Consider the following 12222-nt stretch of genomic DNA (forward strand, 5'->3'; position numbering starts at 1 on the left):
AGAGAGAGAGAGAGAGAGAGAGAGAGAGAGAGAGAGAGAGAGAGAGAGAGAATGTGTGTGTGTGTGTGAGAGAGAGAGAGAGAGAGAAAGGTAAAATGGAGTTCTACCCCAAAAGGAAATAAAGATAAACCTCTCTTATTAGGAAATGTCATGAAAGAAGAGACCACAGCTTCCTTGGAAGAGAATTTGGGCTCTGGGTTGTGGGAAGACTACTAGGGAGTAGAGGTTCAAGGATCTCAGCCATGTCTCTGGACAAGAGGCCATATATATAATTGGTAATACATTGGTCTTTAAAAACTATTCATAGAATAATAGCACTGGTAGACATGGGATCTGAATGAGTCTTGACATGTTGTAGTTCTGACAAATTCTCAGGTAGATTAAATGCTATTTATAGATATGAAGTAAAAACGATGATAATACAAGCAATGATACTCATGCTGCAGCTTGGTGCCCTGACATTTACCTCCCACCCAGTGTTCATAACTCTCATTCTTGAATACATTATAATAGTGTATGGGATAAATCTCTACAAACTATAATAGGAGAATTCTGTCTACATTGGCAGGAGATTAAGCATATGTCAATAAAGACAATATTAAGAGGGCATACTAAACAAGATTCAGTCATTTTGCTTGAGTGCAGACAGCTGCCACCCAACAATATCAGTTCCCTGTTGGACATCAAAAGATAACAGAAACCATTCATGAATTGGCTAAGGTAAATATAATTTGTCCAATTAAATACAATTTGTCCTTTCAACTCACCTCTGTGGCCAGTGAGAAAGCTGGATGAAACTTGGTGTGTGACAGGGGATTAGAGAGAATTAAATAAGGTGATCCCTCCATGTCAAGCAACCACTCCTAACATAATCACCATTCTAGAAGTTCTTAGTGTTCAATTGGGATCATATTACTATGTGTTGAACCTTTCTAACATGTTTTATTTTGTTTTGTTTTAGAATACATATAGCTACTGAGAATCAAGAACTTTTTGCCTTCATTCAGGTGGGAAGAATTACAACAGACATTAACCATGCTACCTCAAAGATATCCCTATAGTCCTACTGTGTGTCAATAATAAAGTACCACAATATTTAGAAACCTGGCCCCAACTTTTGCTGATAAAAACCTTTCATTATGTTAATACTTCTGAATCTTTTTCAGTACTCTCCAAGGCTGTACCCATGCTTTTAAACCATTTGCAAAGGAGAAGATGGACCATGAACTTCAACAAAGTGCAAGGCTCTTGCTTATCAGTGAAATTCGTGGGTGTTGTCTATTTGAGTAAGACAAAGTTTACACCTCATGCTGTAATATATAAAGTCACATATTTTCACTTCCCAACATAGTAGAACAAGTACAATGACTTCTGGGAATACTGTGTTATTGGAGGGCTTTCATTCCTCATCTAGCTTAGTTATGAAACTTCTATGTAATTTGCATAGGATGAATAATTATGGGACTAGCTTGAGCAATGTACTGCAGCATTTAATCAGGGCAAATAACAGTAAAAAAGGCACAAAGCCTTGGGATACTAAACACATGAAAACCTGCTGAGCTTACCATCTATGTCACTCCAGACATGTATGGATGGAATTTATAGCAGCAAATTAAAATACATCACACCCCCCTTTGATTTTGGTCACAGAGAAGGGAACAGAGGAGCTTTATAGATTGTTGGAAAAATGACTATGTGCTACTTAGGCTGCCCTTCTTTCTGCAGAGCTCATCACAAGAGAACCACCAGTCATGGGCATGTAGCCAGCAAAAATAAGGTAACTGGAGAGAGGCCCAGTAGAGGAAATTGCCACTTGACTACATCGTGGATTAAATCATGCAGGACAAAAACCTATGTGGGCAACTGTGACCTGATGAAGACTACCCATAAAGATGTCAAATATTGCTGCAAGCCAGAAACATCTTACCTGCTCTCAATGCTACCCAAGGACCACTGGATGTCACATAGGGACATATGAAAGGAGGCTATATCTCTCTTCAGTGATGGAAGATTGACTGTATTGACCCTCACCCATTATCAAAAGTGGCTGAGTATGCTTTGACTTGGGTGAATACAATTATGAGCTTAATGCAAGACTTCTTTGGCAGACAGTCAATCAAAGGGTCCTTATTAAAGGGCTGATCTGACTAAGTGCTCTGTATGGCACACCACAGGTAATTGAGAGTAAACAAGGAATTCATTTCACAGGTCATGAAATACACCATGCGCTCAAGATCAGAACATATTATAGATTATCCACCTGCCATACAATCCAACAGGAACTGGATTAATTGAAAGAATAAATGACCTGTTGAAGTAAGCCTTAAATAATGAGAATAACTCTATGCTGGCCCGAGACACTTAGAACATCCAGTGAGAAACCCAGACATCAGCAGCCTGCAGCTTGCAGACATTTCTATGGCAGCAGGCCCATTACCACCAGCATTAAGATTACAAATAAAGGACACAGCTACTGGACAATTCTTAAGCCAGCCTGGAGCACCCAGGTAACAACTTCCTCTTGCCAGTTTTTCAAGATATCACATCCAGTACTGGAAGCATTATTTGGTCAAGGACTGTACAAGTAAACAAATTCCCAGTATTTTGATGTACTGACTCCTAAATATGAGGGAGAACATCAAAATTTATAAGTAAAGCCTAGTGTGTTGGGAATTTGGCCCTCAAAATTTCAGGTGTTATCCTCTGGTATCATCACCCAAGGGCCACTTCCTGTCAATTTATGACAGTATATATTCCAGAAGTGTCTTCCTCTTTCTATACACTTAAGTGAATATTGGTCTGTTATACCAGTCCAGGCAAGGCTACTATAGAAGCTACTTTACTAACACTAGATTATACAGTAACTTGTACTGACTCTGGGAGCTGATTTGGCATTATAGGTCCCTGTCAAAACATTTTCCATATTTTCCATAGGTTAGCAATATGTAGCCTTTTTCAGGACTGGGGAATGATGGTTGCATATCATGCTAACCAGACTGACCACTGGATTTGCTCAGAACTCCCTATGACTGCAGCACAAGGATTTGCTGGGCCCAACCTGCAAATGAGACAGAATGAACTTGCTAACATAATTACCTTAGCATGCCTGTTGATAGGCTCTTGCTCTTTGTGGTGCTGTTGTGAGATATGTACGTAATTTGCCTCTGCAACATTGTCATTAGCGTTTCACTGAAGGTTTGAAGTTATTTAAGATTGTTAGGGACATTAAGGAGCTTCCAAGCCACTGAATGGATAGAGTGCTGGGATAAAACATGAATTGGCACCTAAGAAGCTTGTCATTTCAGATGCCAAATAGTGAGAGTAAAAGGACTCCAAAAAATGTGATAATAAAGAAAATGGAGAAGGGGAACTGGTCACTTACCTTATCTCCAGTCTTTAGATGGGTATCAAAGCAGAGAAACCCTAGTTATAAAGTGAAAATAAAAAGAAGAAAAAGAAAAAAAAAAACATCCATAAAACATATGAAATGTGAAGAAATCCATCTGCACAGTGAGCATGCTACCACCCTGTATATTCCCCTAATTTGTGGGTCAGGGTGGCCCTCCATTTTGTCCCTGCATGTGAGTAATAAAATTTCTAAACCCTGTCCGTTGTGTCCTGCAAGATTTCGTTTTGTTTTGTTTTGGTGGGGGTTTTTTGCAGTCCTGGGGTTGAACAAATATGCACTACTTCAGGAATAACACCGATGAAAACTAACACCTTTTCCTGTAACTTTAAATCTAAATCAATTTTAACATTGCTTATGTAACTGGTAAAAATTAGAGCAAATGTATCAAATATTTTTTGGTAGCATTTGTTGTAGTTTTATGGAAGAGAAACACACAAATAAAGTCTGTCAATAATGGGAAATTACCAGAATGAAAATGATGAACATCTGCTCCGATATAAAAAAACTTATATTCTACTCAAAATAATTTTATTTCTTAACTCATATAAAGATACAAGATTAGAATAAATGTTCATTGGTAAAACTCCAAATTCCATAAAAGCCAGTTTATTTCATTTTAAACCAGGGGGATGAAAAATTTGAAATATAACATTGCCTGGAAAATAGGGCTGCTAGTGATGATACTACATATATCTATAAAACAAAATTCAGGAAAAAAACTCCACATTCTTGAAGTTTGTAATATATTCAGGAACAAAAATATACTCATTGCAACATGCAGTACATTTCCTGAAGGATGAATCTTTGAAAAACACACCCAATTATTCTCCTTAAGTAAAATATCTGCTAAACTTGTTATCCAAAACCAGTTCTTTAAAAAATATTTTTCAAACTACAGACACAATGTTTGAACTTCTAATTTTTTAATTGCAAAATGTAACATGAGTCCTGTGAGGCCTTTCTTATTCAAGAATAATATACTAAACTTCTAAAAATTGGATACACTTGAAACCATAATTGAGGGGAAAAAAGCTTTGTATCTTAAAAGCTCTTAGAATAATTCTCAATTACTTATAACTCTATGTCACTAGGCAAAAACACTCAGGATATTTATGATCACTGTGCCATATTATTTAAGAGTGTTACCACCTAAATACATGTAAGACATTATACCACAGTATAAATAGTTACTGTCTAATGTGTATGAAATAAATAAATATGATTTTTTTGGTATTTTTGCCAGTATTGTGTTGTGCAATGTTGGTCATATTCTTCTGAGACAAAATTTTTCCTTTGCCATATAAGATCAATTACATACAAATATAGAATGAAATGGACTGAAAATAAAATGTATAGAATAGAAGAGAATAGAATATAAACTTGAATTATTGAACTCTTCTCAGTTTTTGGGGATACCATATCTGTAAAAGAACTATTCTGATGCTTATTATCAGCCATTATTCTGGAATAGTGAATAATTTCTAGGAGTGGAGTTATTGGGTATAATAAGTGAAATTATGTTGAAATGCCATACTGTTTTCTAAGGTACTTATTCCTGCCATCAATTGCAAATCCCGACTACTTTATGTTTCTGCTAATAGTTGATATTAGCAGAGTTTTATTTGTCTTATGCTTTTCCTTTAAAATAAAGATGGAATTCTGTCATAATTCTGCAAAATTAGCAAACCTGAGGAGTTTATGGGAAACCTGAATTTATGGTCAAAATTGTTTGTGTCTTGAAAATTCATTTATGCAGTTAGCATCTGAAATACAGGCAGTTTGGGTGAGTACTATGTCTTTTAATATATTCTATTATGGTTTAGGTGTCAGGTGTCCTCCAAAAGGTCATATATGAGAAAATGCAAGAACATTCAGAGTTGAAATGATTGGGTTACCAAAACCTTAGCCAATCAGTGAATTAATTAATCCCTGATGGGTATTAACTGAGAGGTAACTATAGTTAGATAGGGTATAACTAGAAAAGGTAGATCATTATAGGCATGTCTTTAGGGTATGTATATATTTGGTGAACTGAGCTTAGTCTCCCTCTCTGCTTTCTGATCATCATGTGAGATGCTTCCCTCCACTACACACAACCACCATGACATTCTGTCTCACCCCAAGTACTGAGGAATAGGGCTGGCTGTTTATAGACTAAGATCTCTGAAACCTTGAACCCCTAAATAAACTTTTCCTCCCCTAAAATTGTTCTTGTCAGGTATGGTAGCCACAGCAGTGAAAAGGATGATTAAAACATATGGAGTCTGTACTAACTCCAGGTGGAGAATACCAGAATTGTTTCACACTACACTCACATGTATATTTTTAACAGAATAATGATCTCTAATAATGGTTCAATAATCTCAATATCTGAAAGACTAAAACACATGGTCACTTAGAACAAATGGAAGTCAATATAAGATATCTGGGATGAGTGTTGTAATTAAATTATTAAACATGTTCAAGATGAGGATGCAATTATAAACATATCTGTGTTACATTTCTGAGGGACTTTTTCTATTTCTGGGGCTATTTCACATGATTTTTATTCAAGGAATCTTTCAGATTCTTTTCATAAAACTCCCTCCTCAAGATTCCTCTTTGATGGGGTTAGAGTTGTGGCTCACTGGTAGAATGCTTGCCTAGCATGTGTGAGGCACTGAGTCTGATCCTTAGTACCACATTAAAAAAATACAAACAAATAAAGTTATAAAAAATAATGTTTATAAAAAAAGATTCCCCACTTAAATTACTGTTTGTAACCCCAGTCCAATATGAATCAATATCTTGATTATCCCAAATCATGATGATTTAAAAACAATCTTATTGATTGATTAAAGCCTTTTCATGATTCCCAGTGACTTTAAGAGACATTAAAAGCACCATCATGTGACTTAAAAGATTCTCCATAATTTGGACGTGTTTATTCTAGTCTCATCTTTGCATACTTCTTTAAACTATAATGTTGCTACATTGAATTTAAATTCCTCAAATCACCCACTATCTCACTTGTTGTGCTTTATCTGCTTGAGATGTTTTCATACACTCATTTTCTTTAGATACAAATGCACAGAGAAGCTGGAGAATACTTGATTTTAATTTATAGATAAATAGGTAACTTAAATAGATAATTAACTTCATTCCGTAACTCAATTGCCTAAAGGTCTTGGGTTTTGAATAACATATACAATTAGGAAATTAAGCCAGACACTTCCTATAAATTTTAATTTTCTGTGGCTCTTTGTTTCAAGAATGCATTAAATGAGTAAATACCTAAAATTTGAGAAAATGTGTTTCAATGTTGTCTGAAAATGTATCAAATCATTGCTGTGATTTGAATTGTTACTATCAAGAAAAAATTATCTCTAAGTTGTTAGTCAACTCTTTTACAGACTATTATCCTGGGTGTGTGTGTGCATATGTGTGTGGTGTGTGTGTGTGTGTGTAAGAGTGGAATAAGTGTCCTCCAGGTGGCATGATGGGTAGAGGGATTTGCTGTCTTTTTTTTCTGAGCATTAAAGCCCTGGATATCCCCGTGGCTATGCATGAGGAAGGTATCCCTGTGGCTATGTGTGAAGTTTAAAAGCTTTATTCTTGTTTTGTGAAAGTTTCTTTTAGCATAGCAACATTCAGAGATGAATCTAAAAGCGAAATAACTTTTAAGCTTGGAGTTCTGCTATGAAGATTACTTTCTTTGGTAAAAAGAATCCCAAATAGTGTCTGAAAACAGGTCTCCATGGGCACATTTTATAATTTGAAAGTCTTTTTCCCCCCTTTTCCTTAGAAAGACTGTTTAGAAGCCTAAATAACAAACTTTAGTGAAAGAGAGAAAGAGCTCACCAACTTTGAAAAGTAGGAAAACTATCTTGCATGGCCTCCTTCCTATCTTCAACTCAGCTGCCAGCATGTCAGCCACACTGCCTATGACAAAACTACATATTCCTCTACTCCAATTTTATTACACATGTATATTAGTTTGTCATGTCAATTTGATACTCTTTGAGGCTTTCACATTCAATATGCATTGGGTGCACTTTTCTTCTTTACTAAGTTTGACACCTTTTATTACCACTTCAGATTCTCTTGGTCTTACTGACCTTTCTCTTATTCAGCCTTTGTGAAGTTTTCAACCAGCTTTAAATTACCTTTCCCTGTTTCCCTGCTGAAGAATATCTTGTGTCACATCTCCAGCCATCTCGATTGATGTGAAATGCTATAGCAGCCTATTTTGTATCTATATATGCACAGCCCAGAGATAGAAGTGAGTTAACCATTCATGGGCTAACCTTGAGCAATGGGGAATGTGTCTCCATCCACCACATTTTTAAGATATATTATACAATGCTTCTTTGATGGTTCTAAAGGACCAGATGCCTAGTTGTCCCCAGGGAAAGCCAAATCAATGGGTCATGATTACAATGGCTTTCTTTCTTTCTCCATGGTTTTATTTCGTTTCTCCAGGATGACATCACTGCTTAGCCATAACCAATACTTTTACATGCATTTATTTCAGGCTTTTACTTCCAGGAAAGAAAATTAAAATCCTCACCATCATATATAATATGTCTTCAAATATTTTCAGGTTTTTAATATATTCACCATATTTTATATTCTGTTTTAATTCTCAAGTAAACTGCAGAGCTATCCTATCGTATTCCCACTGATACAACTTCTATCAGAAATTTAGTTTAAAGCATCATCATTTCTCACAATAGTCACCTGTTTTCCTTTACAAATTCCCCAATCCTTTGCCTCACCGTAAATGTTTACTGATCAACATCTTAAATATTTACCATGGAATACATTCTCAGACCTTCCCAAAACTCATCAATGGCTACTTCTCTAGACTGATCTCCTCACATATATGTACTATTCTCCGACACATATTCTATTTGCAGACAGTAATGCTTGCAGCATTTGTTTACACTTCTGTACCTGTACATGTGGAAACACCACATCCTGTCTAGTTCATCTGTCATCCTCAAAATACACTTAAGTGCTACTTGTTCTGAAAAAAAAAAATTGCTCAATTTCCTCACCTGATAGCAAATTTAATCATTCCTTTTTCCATACTATCCTATATCTCATTCTTCATTTGTTATGTTACACTTCATTTTTTTCTTCCTTCAAATATTTGGGGAATTAAATTAGGTTATGTTCACTAGGAAAAGGTTCTTTATACTTTTATTAGTATATTACTATGATATGTAATATTTATAGTGTGCTCAAAAGTTCATAAGAAAAGGCTAATTCTGCATTTGTCTCGGATACTTCCTATGGGATTCTTTTTTCTACTTGTTAGATATTTAGATGAAATATGTTTAGTAAATCACCCAAGGCCTAAATATTGCATTAGAATTTGTAAAGAAATGAGAAAGAATTGCCCATTCCAGTGACTTACATTTAGCTCTTCCCTTTGGATTTTCACTGATAGGTGTCTATGCAAATACATGTCCCAAACCTTTTCCATTAATTTAACTTCTACTCTCCAGAATTAAAATGTGGGACATCTTCTACCCACCACACTGTTAGGGTTGGCCATGTGAACTAGATTTGCACAATGAGAGGTAAAGAGATGGAACACTGAGGGATTTAGTAACATAGTTTCTCTTAAACTACAAGTATTCAGTAATCAAGTTCTCCTCTATTTCTTGCCTCTTTCTAGCTTATCCTCTCTGTACATGAGATGAAGTGAACACACATTCTATAGAACAGGCACCATATTGCAATTGTGAGGTGATAAGACCAGAGACCAATGTTCAATGTAATGGTGCTATTGAAGCATAAAGATTTAATGTTAGAGTTTTAAATAGTATTGTTGAATCTGTGAATTATGTTAAAGAATAATTTTCTATGTATTTTTAGCCCTTGTTAGTGAAGTTTTCTGTTATTTTATTTGGGATTGTTTAATCCCATCAACATATGAAGTATCAGCTAAGTTTTAGCTAAGTAGTAGAAACACTTTGTATATAACTTAAAGAATAATTGACAAAGGAGAATAAAAGTATTGCCGTATGAAGGGAGCATAACCTGTGGTAGGACGGAGACACATACCTGCAAATCAATGGAGAATTAGTCAAGAAAATAATGTGGGATACTGACACATTTTGAGCCAAAATGGAATAACAAATTGAATTTGCCCTTTTGCCTGAAATAATTAAAAATTTTTACAAAATATATGTAACTGCAGCTTATAGACATTGTACAGGGCCTGGCAGTAATTCCTGAAAAGCAGGAAAAAATAAGAAAAATAGAAACAGACTTATAGATGAATGTTAATAGAAACTTATTATAAAAGCTGAAGTCAGGAAAGAAAAAAATAACTTGTGGTTATATCCATTCAATAAAAAGCTGGCTTAGCAATAAAAATGGAATGAAATATTGATATACTTAATATCATGAATGAATCTAAAGTAGTTATGTCAACTAAAAGAAGCCAGAACCCACCTCCTAGAAAACAAAAATGAAACAGAACATAGTGACATAAAGCATTACATATTTTTTTCTGGAAAATGCAAATTAATGTATTTCTATTGTGACAAAAAGCATTTTGATAGTGAAATATATTCATTATCTCAATTGTGGTAATTTTACTATAATATTATTATAGATATACCATGTATAAGACCTCTTCATTTCAATTCATTCTACATCAGTTATACTTTAACGAAGTTGTAGAAAACTATATCAAGATTCAAATATCTACAAAATTTTCAGAAGATGGTCTATTTCACTGTGTATTCAATGCCTAACTGCCTTAAAGAACCGCAAATTTATTAGTAATAAAAATTCAAAGAAATGATAGCTAGAAGTTATTAAGATTTCACTATGTGCCAAAGAGACTTAAAGGTTCTCCATATATCAGTTTTACTTAAATACTTGCTAATTTATAATACAATATTATATTATTATATTTTTAACTCAATATCCTCCTGCTTCAACCTCCTGGGCCTCTGGGATTATAGTTGTGCACCACCATGCCCAGCTAATATGATATTCTTAAAAAGAATATCATATTTAATAAATGACACTTGGTACAATTGGTAAGCTATTTAATTTTAATTTTTTCGTACCTTATATAAAATATATTCTAGATAAATTAAAGATTAAAGATATAAATAATTAAAAATAAAGGTAAAAGATTACATAGAAAAATGAAAATTAATTGAATACAATGAAAGTTTAATTGGTTTTTTGAGGTCTTTATTTTCCAAATCATTTATTTATTTATTTATTCATTTTAATTGGTGCTTTATAGATATACATAAATATGGAATTCACTGTGGTATATTTAATCAATGTATACAGCATAATTTTATCAAAATTCATTCTGGATTTCTTCCTCTTTTATACTCCTCCTCCTTCACCCTCAATTTCCTTCTTCTAGTACTCTGATCTTCTTTTAATCCTTGTAAGATCCAATGACCACCTCCCCTTTTTTTCCTTACTTTGCTCTAGCTTCCACTTATGCAAAAAAAAAAAAAATATATATATATATATATATATATATATATATATATATATATATATACCTTGATTTTTTGAGTCTGATTTATTTCACTTAGCATGACATTTTTCAGTTGTATCCTTTTAGCAGCAAATGCCATAATTTCATCCTTCTTAAAATGACTAAATAAAACTCCATTGTTTATTTACACACTTTATTTTTCCATTCATCTGTTGATGGACAACTGGGCTTGTTCCATAACTTGGTTATAGTGAATTATACCTATATCATCACTATAGTATGCAATTTTTAGTTTCTTTAGGTAAGGATCAAGGAGTGAAATAGAAGGGTCACATGATGATTTCATTATTAGTTGAGGAATCTGCATATTGCTTTCTAGAGTGACTATACTAATTTGCAGTCCAACCAACAATGTATGAGAGAAACTTTTTTCCAACACATCCTCACTGATATTTATTGTATTCTTTATAACTGTCATTCTTGATTGTAGGATTGATTTTCATTAACCTGATTGACAGCTATGTTGAAAATTTGTTCATATATTTTTGGGACATTTGTGCTTCTTCTTTTGAGATGTCTACTTAGTTCTTTTGCCCAATTAGTGATTGGACTGTTTTTTTGAGCTTGTTTTTTTAACATATTTTGGATATTAATCTTGCACAGGAGTAGTTGGTAAAGATTTTCTCCCATTCTGTTGGCTCATACTTCATGCTTTTAATCATGTCTTTTGCTATGTAATTTGATGCCATTCCATGCCATGACCTGCATGGCCACTAATTTGGAAACTCAGCAAGGGAGGAAGGGGGTTTAGAAAGACAAACAACACACATAGAGAAAAAGCTAAGACCAGGTGGTTCATTACACTCTGAAGGAGATGTAATGACCTAGAACTAGCTCAGCACATATATTATATTGGTTTTAACATCAAAAGGATTTTTTGTGAGAAGTCTTCTTTAAAGTATACAATACCAAGTTTGAAGTTCTGGGCAGGCAATTGTAATTATCCTTTTTGTACTCATAATTCTCTACCTCCAGGAGGTGGCATCCAAATTCATGGCCAAAACTGATAGTCCCATAGCAAGCACAGAACCATAGCAACTGGGAAGTCTCAACTGTGCCTTTGCACCAGGACTTTCTACCTTGGGCATGCTCCTATCACCAGAGAATCAGAGAAGATAATTGTAATCACTGCTCCCAATATCTCCTCATTTTTTAAGTGCACTGATAAGCTATTACTTGGAGTTATCGGATTTCTTCTCAAAAAATGTGGCATCCTATTTATAATACAAAAAAGTATTAGTAGCAAACATATAATTCTAAAAATGTACCATATTGTAATTTTAAC

The 12222-nt window shown here is 34.2% G+C and overlaps 1 long non-coding RNA gene across 1 annotated transcript in view; it reads left to right on the forward strand.

The window, feature by feature from the left end:
- Positions 1 to 4982, forward strand: part of LOC125612893 — a 66843-nt gene extending 61861 nt beyond the window's left edge. Inside the window, exons 2-3 of the long non-coding RNA XR_007343380.1 lie at positions 1167 to 1286; positions 1726 to 4982. This is a non-coding gene — a long non-coding RNA (uncharacterized LOC125612893). The remainder of the gene's footprint in view (positions 1 to 1166; positions 1287 to 1725) is intronic.
- Positions 4983 to 12222: the final 7240 nt, after the last annotated feature.

Source organism: Marmota marmota, unplaced genomic scaffold, assembly GCF_001458135.2.
Source record: "Marmota marmota marmota unplaced genomic scaffold, marMar, whole genome shotgun sequence".
Lineage (NCBI taxonomy): Eukaryota > Metazoa > Chordata > Mammalia > Rodentia > Sciuridae > Marmota > Marmota marmota.